This window comes from Suncus etruscus, chromosome 1 (genome assembly GCF_024139225.1).
Source record: "Suncus etruscus isolate mSunEtr1 chromosome 1, mSunEtr1.pri.cur, whole genome shotgun sequence".
Lineage (NCBI taxonomy): Eukaryota > Metazoa > Chordata > Mammalia > Eulipotyphla > Soricidae > Suncus > Suncus etruscus.
The window spans coordinates 68,580,481-68,593,552 of NC_064848.1; positions in this window are offsets into that span (position 1 = coordinate 68,580,481).

A 13,072-nucleotide genomic window follows, 5' to 3' on the forward strand; every position below is an offset into this window, starting at 1 on the left:
CCCGGGCCACACCCCTGGGCAAGCCGGTGAGTTGGGTCCCTTGGTGGAGTTTGAAGGTACCCTAGGCCTTCCCCCACTATCCATGCGGCTCCTTAGGGAGGGTCTGGGTGGGGCTCTGAACTTCTGTTCTCCCAGCTTCTTGAAGGATCTCTCCTTCCTGGGAGCCGGGAGTCTAGCAGGAAGAGGTTTGGCAGGCCCACGCCATGTCGGAGGCCTGCTTGGCCAGGCCTAGTGGGGAGTGCGGGATTTGGGTAACCCCAGCACCCCTCTGCCGCCTTGCTCCAGATCTCCAGGGCTTCTCCTGGCCAAACCCCTGGGCAAGCCGGTGAGTTGGGTCCCTTGGTGGAGTTTGAAGGTACCCTAGGCCTTCCCCCACTATCCATGCGGCTCCTTAGGGAGGGTCTGGGTGGGGCTCTGAACTTCTGTTCTCCCAGCTTCTTGAAGGATCTCTCCTTCCTGAGAGCCGGGAGTCTAGCAGGAAGAGGTTTGGCAGGCCCACGCCATGCCGGAGGCCTGCTTGACCAGGCCGAGGGGGGGTGCGGGATTTGGGTAACCCCAGCACCCCTCTGCCGCCTTGCTCCAGATCTCCAGGGCTTCCCCGGGCCACACCCCTGGGCAAGCCGGTGAGTTGGGTCCCTTGGTGGAGTTTGAAGGTACCCTAGGCCTTCCCCCACTATCCATGCGGCTCCTTAGGGAGGGTCTGGTTGGGGCTCTGAACTTCTGTTCTCCCAGCTTCTTGAAGGATCTCTCCTTCCTGGGAGCCGGGAGTCTAGCAGGAAGAGGTTTGGCAGGCCCACGCCATGCCGGAGGCCTGCTTGACCAGGCCGAGGGGGGGTGCAGGATTTGGGTAACCCCAGCACCCCTCTGCCGCCTTGCTCCAGATCTCCAGGGCTTCTCCGGGCCACACCCCTGGGCAAGCTGGTGAGTTGGGTCCCTTGGTGGAGTTTGAAGGTACCCTAGGCCTTCCCCCACTATCCATGCGGCTCCTTAGGGAGGGTCTGGGTGGGGCTCTGAACTTCTGTTCTCCCAGCTTCTTGAAGGATCTCTCCTTCCTGGGAGCCGGGAGTCTAGCAGGAAGAGGTTTGGCAGGCCCACGCCATGTCGGAGGCCTGCTTGGCCAGGCCTAGGGGGGAGTGCGGGATTTGGGTAACCCCAGCACCCCTCTGCCGCCTTGCTCCAGATCTCCAGGGCTTCTCCTGGCCAAACCCCTGGGCAAGCCGGTGAGTTGGGTCCCTTGGTGGAGTTTGAAGGTACCCTAGGCCTTCCCCCACTATCCATGCGGCTCCTTAGGGAGGGTCTGGGTGGGGCTCTGAACTTCTGTTCTCCCAGCTTCTTGAAGGATCTCTCCTTCCTGGGAGCCGGGAGTCTAGCAGGAAGAGGTTTGGCAGGCCCACACCATGCCGGAGGCCTGCTTGACCAGGCCGAGGGGGGGGGTGCGGGATTTGGGTAACCCCAGCACCCCTCTGCCGCCTTGCTCCAGATCTCCAGGGCTTCCCTGGGCCACACCCCTGGGCAAGCCAGTGAGTTGGGTCCCTTGGTGGAGTTTGAAGGTACCCTAGGCCTTCCCCCACTATCCATGCGGCTCCTTAGGGAGGGTCTGGGTGGGGCTCTGAACTTCTGTTCTCCCAGCTTCTTGAAGGATCTCTCCTTCCTGGGAGCCGGGAGTCTAGCAGGAAGAGGTTTGGCAGGCCCACGCCATGCCGGAGGCCTGCTTGACCAGGCCGAGGGGGGGTGCGGGATTTGGGTAACCCCAGCACCCCTCTGCCGCCTTGCTCCAGATCTCCAGGGCTTCCCCGGGCCACACCCCTGGGCAAGCCGGTGAGTTGGGTCCCTTGGTGGAGTTTGAAGGTACCCTAGGCCTTCCCCCACTATCCATGCGGCTCCTTAGGGAGGGTCTGGGTGGGGCTCTGAACTTCTGTTCTCCCAGCTTCTTGAAGGATCTCTCCTTCCTGGGAGCCGGGAGTCTAGCAGGAAGAGGTTTGGCAGGCCCATGCCATGCCGGAGGCCTGCTTGACCAGGCCGAGAGGGGGGTGCGGGATTTGGGTAACCCCAGCACCCCTCTGCCGCCTTGCTCCAGATCTCCAGGGCTTCCCCGGGCCACACCCCTGGGCAAGCCGGTGAGTTGGGTCCCTTGGTGGAGTTTGAAGGTACCCTAGGCCTTCCCCCACTATCCATGCGGCTCCTTCGGGAGGGTCTGGTTGGGGCTCTGAACTTCTGTTCTCCCAGCTTCTTGAAGGATCTCTCCTTCCTGGGAGCCGGGAGTCTAGCAGGAAGAGGTTTGGCAGGCCCACGCCATGCCGGAGGCCTGCTTGACCAGGCCGAGGGGGGGTGCGGGATTTGGGTAACCCCAGCACCCCTCTGCCGCCTTGCTCCAGATCTCCAGGGCTTCCCCGGCCACACCCCTGGGCAAGCCGGTGAGTTGGGTCCCTTGGTGGAGTTTGAAGGTACCCTAGGCCTTCCCCCACTATCCATGCGGCTCCTTAGGGAGGGTCTGGGTGGGGCTCTGAACTTTTGTTCTCCCAGCTTCTTGAAGGATCTCTCCTTCCTGGGAGCCGGGAGTCTAGCAAGAAGAGGTTTGGCAGGCCCACGCCATGCCGGAGGCCTGCTTGACCAGGCCGAGGGGGGGGTGCGGGATTTGGGTAACCCCAGCACCCCTCTGCCGCCTTGCTCCAGATCTCCAGGGCTTCCCCGGGCCACACCCCTGGGCAAGCCGGTGAGTTGGGTCCCTTGGTGGAGTTTGAAGGTACCCTAGGCCTTCCCCCACTATCCATGCGGCTCCTTAGGGAGGGTCTGGGTGGGGCTCTGAACTTCTGTTCTCCCAGCTTCTTGAAGGATCTCTCCTTCCTGGGAGCCGGGAGTCTAGCAAGAAGAGGTTTGGCAGGCCCACGCCATGCCGGAGGCCTGCTTGGCCAGGCCTAGGGGGGGGGGGGTGCGGGATTTGGGTAACCCCAGCACCCCTCTGCCGCCTTGCTCCAGATCTCCAGGGCTTCCCCGGCCACACCCCTGGGCAAGCCGGTAAGTTGGGTCCCTTGGTGGAGTTTGAAGGTACCCTAGGCCTTCCCCCACTATCCATGCGGCTCCTTAGGGAGGGTCTGGGTGGGGCTCTGAACTTCTGTTCTCCCAGCTTCTTGAAGGATCTCTCCTTCCTGGGAGCCGGGAGTCTAGCAGGAAGAGGTTTGGCAGGCCCACGCCATGCCGGAGGCCTGCTTGACCAGGCCGAGGGGGGGGTGCGGGATTTGGGTAACCCCAGCACCCCTCTGCCGCCTTGCTCCAGATCTCCAGGGCTTCCCCGGACCACACCCCTGGGCAAGCCGGTGAGTTGGGTCCCTTGGTGGAGTTTGAAGGTACCCTAGGCCTTCCCCCACTATCCATGCGGCTCCTTAGGGAGGGTCTGGGTGGGGCTCTGAACTTCTGTTCTCCCAGCTTCTTGAAGGATCTCTCCTTCCTGGGAGCCGGGAGTCTAGCAGGAAGAGGTTTGGCAGGCCCACGCCATGCCGGAGGCCTGCTTGACCAGGCCGAGGGGGGGTGCGGGATTTGGGTAACCCCAGCACCCCTCTGCCGCCTTGCTCCAGATCTCCAGGGCTTCCCCGGCCACACCCCTGGGCAAGCCGGTGAGTTGGGTCCCTTGGTGGAGTTTGAAGGTACCCTAGGCCTTCCCCCACTATCCATGCGGCTCCTTAGGGAGGGTCTGGGTGGGGCTCTGAACTTCTGTTCTCCCAGCTTCTTGAAGGATCTCTCCTTCCTGGGAGCCGGGAGTCTAGCAAGAAGAGGTTTGGCAGGCCCACGCCATGCCGGAGGCCTGCTTGACCAGGCCGAGGGGGGGGTGCGGGATTTGGGTAACCCCAGCACCCCTCTGCCGCCTTGCTCCAGATCTCCAGGGCTTCCCCGGGCCACACCCCTGGGCAAGCCGGTGAGTTGGGTCCCTTGGTGGAGTTTGAAGGTACCCTAGGCCTTCCCCCACTATCCATGCGGCTCCTTAGGGAGGGTCTGGGTGGGGCTCTGAACTTCTGTTCTCCCAGCTTCTTGAAGGATCTCTCCTTCCTGGCAGCCGGGAGTCTAGCAAGAAGAGGTTTGGCAGGCCCACGCCATGCCGGAGGCCTGCTTGGCCAGGCCTAGGGGGGGGGGGTGCGGGATTTGGGTAACCCCAGCACCCCTCTGCCGCCTTGCTCCAGATCTCCAGGGCTTCCCCGGCCACACCCCTGGGCAAGCCGGTAAGTTGGGTCCCTTGGTGGAGTTTGAAGGTACCCTAGGCCTTCCCCCACTATCCATGCGGCTCCTTAGGGAGGGTCTGGGTGGGGCTCTGAACTTCTGTTCTCCCAGCTTCTTGAAGGATCTCTCCTTCCTGGGAGCCGGGAGTCTAGCAGGAAGAGGTTTGGCAGGCCCACGCCATGCCGGAGGCCTGCTTGACCAGGCCGAGGGGGGGGTGCGGGATTTGGGTAACCCCAGCACCCCTCTGCCGCCTTGCTCCAGATCTCCAGGGCTTCCCCGGACCACACCCCTGGGCAAGCCGGTGAGTTGGGTCCCTTGGTGGAGTTTGAAGGTACCCTAGGCCTTCCCCCACTATCCATGCGGCTCCTTAGGGAGGGTCTGGGTGGGGCTCTGAACTTCTGTTCTCCCAGCTTCTTGAAGGATCTCTCCTTCCTGGGAGCCGGGAGTCTAGCAGGAAGAGGTTTGGCAGGCCCACGCCATGCCGGAGGCCTGCTTGACCAGGCCGAGAGGGGGGTGCGGGATTTGGGTAACCCCAGCACCCCTCTGCCGCCTTGCTCCAGATCTCCAGGGCTTCCCCGGGCCACACCCCTGGGCAAGCCGGTGAGTTGGGTCCCTTGGTGGAGTTTGAAGGTACCCTAGGCCTTCCCCCACTATCCATGCGGCTCCCTCGGGAGGGTCTGGTTGGGGCTCTGAACTTCTGTTCTCCCAGCTTCTTGAAGGATCTCTCCTTCCTGGGAGCCGGGAGTCTAGCAGGAAGAGGTTTGGCAGGCCCACGCCATGCCGGAGGCCTGCTTGACCAGGCCGAGAGGGGGGTGCGGGATTTGGGTAACCCCAGCACCCCTCTGCCGCCTTGCTCCAGATCTCCAGGGCTTCCCCGGGCCACACCCCTGGGCAAGCCGGTGAGTTGGGTCCCTTGGTGGAGTTTGAAGGTACCCTAGGCCTTCCCCCACTATCCATGCGGCTCCTTCGGGAGGGTCTGGTTGGGGCTCTGAACTTCTGTTCTCCCAGCTTCTTGAAGGATCTCTCCTTCCTGGGAGCCGGGAGTCTAGCAGGAGGAGGTTTGGCTGGCACTGGTAATCTCTGTCCAGTCTACATTTTCAAAATCGCGCGGGGGCGATAGCCCCCGCGCGCACAAGAAACATTAATAGTACTCTCACAAGAAACATTAATAGTACTCACTATCATTGAATTATGTTTTTATGTATGCAGAATGTTCATTTTGTACTCTGCCCTTTTGCATACCCCTTCATAAGTTCATATTTCTCTTTAACTTCTTTAACTCCTATCATCATTACTCCTTTTTTACCCTTTCTAACTTAAGTACTGTTGAGTCCTAATTCACAGACCAAAGTGGTGCCCTAGAGTTAACACCCACCCAACTATTTTAAAAGGCATAAAAAGGACACATATCTTTTCAACATTTTATGGGTGTTTTCTTTGACGGCTATAACTTTTGCTAAATACTTTCTGATATAGTGATGATCCCCCCCCCCATGTTTTTTATCTTCTCTTTGTGAACTGCTCAATATGGAATTTGGTGTGAAAGAATCCCTCAGTTTAATACTTATGTTTGAACCAAGTCATGGGTCTTGTTGGAAATGTTCTTATGCCCCCATATATTTGATAGCACCACGTGGCTTTATATCTTGTTTGCGTAGGCACACTAACATGGAAAAATACTATACATACCAATAAGTTCTTATCTAATAAAAATGGGAACACACAAATCTTGTAGTGCAATGAGACCTTACACCCTGAACATTGACATAAAGACCTGGCACAGGCCTCAGAAGAATGGGCATTCTCCAGTCACCCCTTGATCTACAGAAGACATTTACAAAACATCCAAGGTTGTATATAACATCACCTGGTGGCATTCCTGTACCAGGAAAGACCCTACAGCTGCTCTGACATCTACTCAAAAGAAACACCCCTTAACACTGAGAAGACAACAAGAACAAAGACCTGCTTACTGGACAGGGCTTGCTGTATTGCCCCTTAATTGTGAGGTTTGTCTATAACATCACCTGGAAGCAATCCTCTACCACGGAAGACCCTACCACTGCTCAGACATCATCCTGCTCAAAAGAGACTTCCCTTAACACTGAGAAGACTTAACAACAACAACCTGCTTACAGGAAAGGGCTTCCTGCATTGCCCTTTCATGGTGAGGTGAAACGAGAAGGCACTCCACATCATGACTTCAATGTAGGACATGCAGATTCCAGAATCTTTAATACAGAAACATGAGATCAACAACAGAGACTGTGTGAAAAGTGTGTTGGCACTACAGACAAAGTCTTGGATCGAACGATAACTTTCCTGAGGCCTAGAGCTGGTCTTATGCCAGGAAACTTCAGGGGTAGGATCTCTTTGTATTTAGGCCAAGGATATTCCTTTCCATGCCTCTCATATTTTGGTGGGCCTTTGCAAACAACAATTGCCACTCTAACACCGTTTTTACTGTGCTCCTTTGACTCTAATCCTTAAAACGCACCCACTTAAAATTTGAGGTTAACTTAAGCTAATATGCATGTACATGGAAATGTAAAAAATACTATGCCTCTAATGTTTAAGGAGTTACGTAAGTTTGATGGCTTTAGATTGCCTTGTGTGCTGTTAAGAAATATTATAATGTGCTACAATCTGGGGACTTGAGGGACAAAGTAATTGCACATGGATTCTGTTTTATTTATCTTAACTTTCTTTGGTGAAAGTTCAAAGTTATCAGCAAGGGGACTTCTTCTGATAATTATGTTATGGGTGATTGTCCTTCCACTGTAACTTTACCTTATCCTCTTTCTTTGCATCTTTTGTTCTCATAATTCAAAATAAAAAAAATTATAAAAAAAAAAAAAAAGAAAAAGTTGGAGTTTATATAGTAGGTATTTAAGTATACAGGAAATTCAAGCTTGTCAATTATTGCCATATTTTTTAGACTCTAGGATCTTAATTTATACTTTCATAATTTTGAAACTAAGATGATGATAGTCATATATTATAATAATAATTGGCAGTGTTTTCCCCAATTATTCACAAAATAATAACTAATGTTATAGTCAATGAAGTATAACTATGTGAAAATAATAAAATAATAAGCAAAACTATTATTATGACTCTCGTTTAGCATTATTATAATCAGAAAAATCATCATTATACTAGATCCACTTACCAGAACAAATATATGAACTTCAAATTGTGAGTGAGCTATGTAAAATCCCACAAAATCTGTAGTAACATCCAGCTGATTCTAGGGGAAACAGGAGTAAACAAAGCTATTATCCTTGTTTACAATTTATAGCTCTCTCTCCTAGCCTAATCATCTATCCAAGCCACATTTCAAAATTATCTATGAGAAATACTTCAGAAACGATAAAAGAGTGTTCCCGTGGAACTTTGGTATATATGAGCCACTCCATTAAATATGACTCTTTCCTGTGAAGTTTTGCATTGATATTCTTACAACCAGGAACCTGGAACCTCCATATAAACCAAGAGGTAGAAATCCCCTCCAAGATATCCCTAGTATTTAAAGAAAGGAAAAGGGGTCAGAGAGAGAACACATAGGGTATTTGCCTTGCATGCAGCCGACCTGGGACAGACTCGGGTTGGATTCCCGGCATACTTTATGGTTCCCCGAGCCTACCAAGAGCAATATCTGAGTGCATATCCAGGAATAATCCCTGAGTGCTGCGGGGTGTGGCCCCAAAATCAAAACTAAATAAATAAATAGAAAAATATCTGTGTTGACAGCATTCTTTTCCAACATAAAAATTACGTTAGGAAGGGGAAGAGAGGTAATACAGAGACCTAATACACATGCCTGCATACAAATAACTTTCAGTTACTTCCTGATACCACATCTTCCCCCAGAGTATCACTAGATGTGGCCCTGGAGACCCTCAAGCCCTGCAGTAACAAACCAAGTAGTCCCCAGCATCGCAGGGTCAGAGCAGCAATGCACTCTTAGGCCTTCATGTTGAACCACTGACTTAGTTGACTGAAAATCAACAGGAAGACCCTCCCCCACCCCAGGCTCCCTGAGCACTTCATCTAAAGCATTACCCATACAGGTTGCTGCTAACAAAGATTTAATCTTTACAAATCATTCCTACCTGTGGATTCTATTACTTAATAAAAGACAGTAGTTGAGATTCAGTCCCTGTATGATGACTAATTGCATAACAATAATAATGGTGTAGCAAAAATGAACATTTGAGCATAGCAATCATCAAGTATTATTTATGATTTATATTTATAGTAAGTGTACTTTAGTATCGTTTTAGTAAATATAAACAGCTTTAGCTCTTTTATATGGGTATTTGGGCTGGTGTATTAATGTTAAACATTTTTTACCCTGGAAATTTTTCTCCTGCTCTGTTTCAGGAGGGCATTCAAACTCAGGTACATAGTAGAGTCCGGAAATTTCACACCTGGCTCATAACATCTCCAGTGTCAAAAATTATAAGCAGACACACGTGTTGCTTGGGTACAAGGCATGCAAACATGTTGCACCCAACTCCACTTGAGATATCTACTTTCATACTTTAACTCTTAGACTTGTAGCAGGGTTCTCTTCAACTTTGGAAAAGACTGCACTCTCCCTTGAATACATTACTCTTTTATTTTCTTATCTTCTTCCTCAACTTCCTCAGTAGATAAAATTTGTTTAAAATCTGTAGTAAAATCCGAGTAAAATCTGTTTTTATTTCAAAAAATATATTAGCAGTCTGTTATCCTAGAAAATAAAAGTGTATAGAAAAGAAAAGCTTTTTTTTTTTTCAATGAAACAACTTCAGTTGGGAAGGCTATCACCACTACAGGTTAAAGAATAGCCACCAGGAGAAGAGAAGAAATTCTGTTTGTAAGCCCAGTAGATGAGTAACAGCAGTTTATTTCACATTCCAGTAGTTGTTTTTTCTTAAAGTACACATACTTATGAGGTATAATGGTGAGCATGTACAACTAAGATCTAGGCTTTTCTGTGGCTGCAAATTCAGACGATTTGATAATTTCTCTCCTTTATTCATATCCTCAATGCTCTTTAGGGTAATCTATTTTTTGTTTTTTATTTTGTTTCTTTGTTTGTTTTTGGGTCACACTCAGCAGTGCTTAGGGGTTACTTCTGGCTCTACACTGAGAAATCGCTCCTGGCAGGCTCGAGGGACCATATGAGAAGCCGGGATTCGAACCACCATCCTTCTGCATGCAAGGCAAACATCTTACCTCCGGCCCCTCTTCATGGTAATCTTTATAAGCTCCAAATCTTATCAACCACAGTTATTGAGCGTGTTGGGACCTTAAAAACCAAAATTTAACTTGATATCCATCAGTCACCCAGGCACATGACCTGAAATTAAGCATGACCTGAAAAAAAAGTAATCATATTTCTCATAAAATATTCATTCTTTTCTTTTTTGGAAACCAAAATCTATGCTTTCCCATAGCAAATCAAAATTCTTATTTATTTTTTAATGTTGCTGGATAGAATTCTGCCATGTTGCTTGGTATCTATGTATCTATCCATATCCTTTCAATCACAATAGTTTAACTAAGTATACCAGTACTAAAGAACTATTTTCTAAATGAAAGTTATCAATGGCAACTTGGAAAGTTCCATGAAGAACAAGTATGATGATCTGTAATTATCCAGGCAATCATTTTAGAATTAGAGTAAAGTGAACACCACACAAAGAGGAAAACAATGAGAAACCAGAGATAGGACAGCAGGTAGGGTGCTTGCCTTGAACATGGCCACCCCATCTTCAATCTTCAGCACCCTTGATGGTTCCCCAATCCTCACTAGGAGTTATACTTGAGCACAGAGCCAAGAGTAAGTTCTGTATATAGTTGAGTGTGGGTCCCAACCTCCCAAAAAAATAAAAAATAAAAAATATTTCAACATTGAGATGTCACACATTTAATCAATTCCAACTCCCTTGAAGTCCCAGATTTGGAAGAGAAGGATATTATAAGAAACAGTAACCTTAGACATAAAGAAGTGAATTAGAGGTCCTTGTTTATTCCTGGATTAGATTTTACAAAGCATAATCTAAAAAATTGTATGTTGCTAATGAAATATCAATAAAATTTAGGAACTAAAAAGGCTGTCAATTGTTTCAGTATAAAAACCATGTACATGGTCAAGGAAAGTTTGGTGAAGAAAGAAGCTGGTGTTTTCCATTTCCAAACCATGGCCACTTAGACGAAGTCTGATGCACTCAAGAGAAAATCAACCAAGCTGAAAGTCAGAAAACAAACTTCCCAAAACTAGTCTGTTGAATCCTTAACCTTCTTCATCAACTTTTGAAATTTAAATTAAAATAAAAATCCAGGGTGCCAGAGAGATAGCATGGAAGTAAGGCGTTTGCCTTGCATACAGAAGGACGGTGATTTGAATCCTGGCATCCCATAAGGTCCCCTGAGCCTGCCAGGAGCTATTTCTGAGTGTAGAGCCAGAAGTAAGCCCTGAGCGCTGCCGGTGTGACTCAAAAACCAAAATAATAATAATAATAATAATAATAATAATAATAATAATAACAACAATAAAATAAAATAAATCCATTCCCTGGGCTCTCCTATGTTCACTAATAGAATTGTGGTCTTTAATTTTCTTCTACATACTTTGCTCCTTTTATTTGAAGCCCAAACAGTATAAAGGCTGAGAGATGAATCATGCTGCCTGAGAAATTGGCTAGTTCTGTGAGGAAATCCCCTGGGAACATCAGTGCATTGAGCATTGGTAAGAGTGTGTGGAAAGATTCCAGTAGAAGCAGGTGGTGGTCTACGAGTAGTCAAACTCACATCACTTTGTAAGATCAGGAGTCTGTCCTAGATTGTAGTTACATTTGCAAAATGTTTATTTATGAAACACTTGCTGATGACACTAAAAATGGGGCTCAGTCACTTAAGTAAAATATAAACCAACTATGTAACAGAAGCCCATTAAGCAGGCACTAGGGTCTAAAGAATTCTAGATCGAAAGACTCTTTAGGGGAAAAAATGTAACATGGACCTTAGAGTGAGACCTTAGAGTCATGAATGGTAGTTTAAATTCACTGTTACTTAGTAAGCTTTGTTTATATACTTTAGTTTCTCTTCTGTATATAGGGAAAAATAAATCTCCAACTTTATCAGGTGATTAAGAGTAAAGGAGAAATAAAAGTATGGGTGAACAAACCACAGAGTCAACAACACTGAAATCATGAGACCCAAATTTCAGCAACCAAACTTTAAATGTATTTGTCAAGGTGGCAAATGGAAATGAGAGGGAGTGGGGGAACCTGTGGGGTGAGCACTTGTAGAAGGAAGTTGACACTGGTGGTGGGATCAGTGCTGGATCTTTGCATACCTAAAACTCAACTATGCGTAACTTTGTAAGTCACAATGCTTTAATAAAATTTAAAATGTAAGTATGAAGTATTTAGCTCAAATAAAAGTGCCCATTATGGAAAGGCAAAGAGTTCAATTGCTAAGCATTTTTTATAGCGAGACCCAGGCAAGCAGGGGTTTGTAAAACAAGGACAGTGCAAAGTCTAGCTCAATAGGCCTTCTGAGGGCAATGTCTCACAAGCAAATGGATTTGGGTTCCTTTAATTCCATATTAATTCAATTCTATAAGGTTAGTACTTGAATTTTTTAAGCATTCAAGCTATGAAAAGCATCCTTTGAAGAAATATAGTGCTAAGAAAATCAAAATCTAAAAAATAAAGGCATTCTATTTGGGATGCAAATTAAACCTTTAAGAGGCTTTTCAGAGGTAGCTTTTCCAGAATAATTGCATTTCCAAGGACTCTGACCAATCATACTTTATAACCCAAAAGTCACCTAGCTGTGGATACAAAGGGGGTCACATCTAAATTGATGCCATAATTACAGTGCCTCTGAATCTGATAGGTGCTCATACAAATTTTTAGTGCCCTTTGCCCCAGTGATTTCTGGCAGCCTTGGAGGGAAGGACATTTATTTTGTAATTATGGGGACCTGAATAGCGAATGCCACATCTCTCTTTTTTATCTTTCCTCCCTTCCCAACTATTCTGTTTGATTTCTTGCAAAAAAGACTAACGTTTTCCTGTTGACATGAGATGCTTGCCTCTAAAGATTCTGTCTCCTGTGATCCCAAACCTCCCCTCTCTCAGGGGAACCAACATAGAGGCAGGTGGACAGCAAAAAATATGTATAAGACCTCAACCCTGAAGCCATACTTTGTACTCTAGTTCCAGCAACCATTCTGTGTGCAGTCAAAAATCCCACAAATTCCTTTGTGAAGTTAGTTTGGTCTGCTGTCCTGAACCAGGCACTTAGCTGACCTGTCAGAGAACAGAGGACAGGAAATCGACAAAGATCCTCATTTCCCTGCTTGTCTCCTACCATGGCTCTCAACAGAGTTTCCTAAGTTCTGAAAAAGTCTCTGGGGCATGATCAAACAGATACAAGTTGGAGGAAAGCTCTTTGCCAGCAGTGAACAAAAGGCCTGTCAGGCTGCTGAGCGGGGCTGGTGAAGTCATTTGTTTGGCCTTCGTGGTCTATAAACCAAAAATAAGGTTTTCATTAACATTTACTAGAAAATTAAAATCCATCGGAAATAGCACCTTGACTTTCTTCCAAGTTTGGATCACACTTTTCTTCCTAATAGATCTGCTAAGGTAAGTGAGGCATGAAAGATGATGAAAGATATAAAAGTGATGAAAGGAATAAATATTCTAAATGAGAAATTCAGAAGGTGTTTGTCATAAGTGAATTAATGCTATAAATATTTATTACAAGGTGATATCATAGTAATAGTTCCTTTACATAACTGATTGGTAAAGGCTGTTATTTTATTTGTTAACAGTTTGGGGTTATCTAGAGATAATCATTAA